Source organism: Pteropus vampyrus, unplaced genomic scaffold, assembly GCF_000151845.1.
Source record: "Pteropus vampyrus isolate Shadow unplaced genomic scaffold, Pvam_2.0 Scaffold269, whole genome shotgun sequence".
Lineage (NCBI taxonomy): Eukaryota > Metazoa > Chordata > Mammalia > Chiroptera > Pteropodidae > Pteropus > Pteropus vampyrus.
The window spans coordinates 1,008,944-1,009,873 of NW_011889050.1; the positions used below are offsets into that span (position 1 = coordinate 1,008,944).

At 43.7% G+C, this 930-nt stretch overlaps 1 non-coding gene across 1 annotated transcript; it reads right to left on the minus strand.

Moving 5' to 3' along the window:
• Positions 1-546: 546 nt before the first annotated feature.
• On the minus strand, positions 547-710 carry LOC111729566. The gene has a single exon (XR_002776282.1). It is a non-coding gene; the product is annotated as a U1 spliceosomal RNA (small nuclear RNA).
• Positions 711-930: the final 220 nt, after the last annotated feature.

The window sequence follows — 930 nt, forward strand, 5'->3', positions numbered from 1 at the left end:
AAAGAACCTGTCTTGCAGCAGGATAGAGCTGATTGCTCTGGTGTCAAGGACTGAACATTGTAAAACCTGCCGAACTGACCATTGTAAAACCTGCCGAACGAGATACTCACCTGACCTGGTGAGGTGCCACACACCGGTATGAGAAGCAGAGAGCAAGCTGTGACTGGGCAGGGATAATCAGAAGGGCAATGTTCAGAACTCTGAATACTGAGTGTGCGAGAAGGAAGAGGGCAGGGTGAAGGAAAAACAAAATCAGGCAGGGGTGGGTCTGGCAAAATTCTTCCCCTACTACCCAAGGTAGCTCCCAAGTGCACCACATTGCTCACTGATGGTAGGCAATAGATGGGTGTGAAGGAATGCCTGGCTTCAAAGGATGGCTCAGTCTCTGACTCACACTGGGGCCTTGAGAAGTCGCTCAGTCTCAAGTGACTATGAAGTTTCTCTGCACCTGGTGGCTTCTTTTGTCACATGTGCAGGAACATGCTGAGGACCTTATAATGGTATTATCATTATTCACTTCTTTTTTCTCCTTTTTTTTCTTATTTAGGGGAAAGTGCAAATGCAGTCTTCTACTACCACAAATTATGTAGTCGAGTTTCCCACATTTGGGGAAATCGCAGGGGTCGGCACATCCCAAATGGAATGGATATGCCTCACCCTGGGAAAAAAGCACCTTTGGGATCATGGTATCTCCCCTACCAGGTAAGTATTAGCATTATGCATTTCTATTTCCCTCATTAGACTAATAACTCCTGGAGTACAGGAACCAGACATCCTTTGTCTTTGTACCCCTAGGTACTTATCCCAATATGTACCTGATACATATTAGAAAATGTCATAAATGCTAGTAAAATTGAATAAAATTTTATATAAAGGAGAGAGGGCATGCAGATATTAATTTTTGGAATTCAGTTATGACTTTTTCTTAGA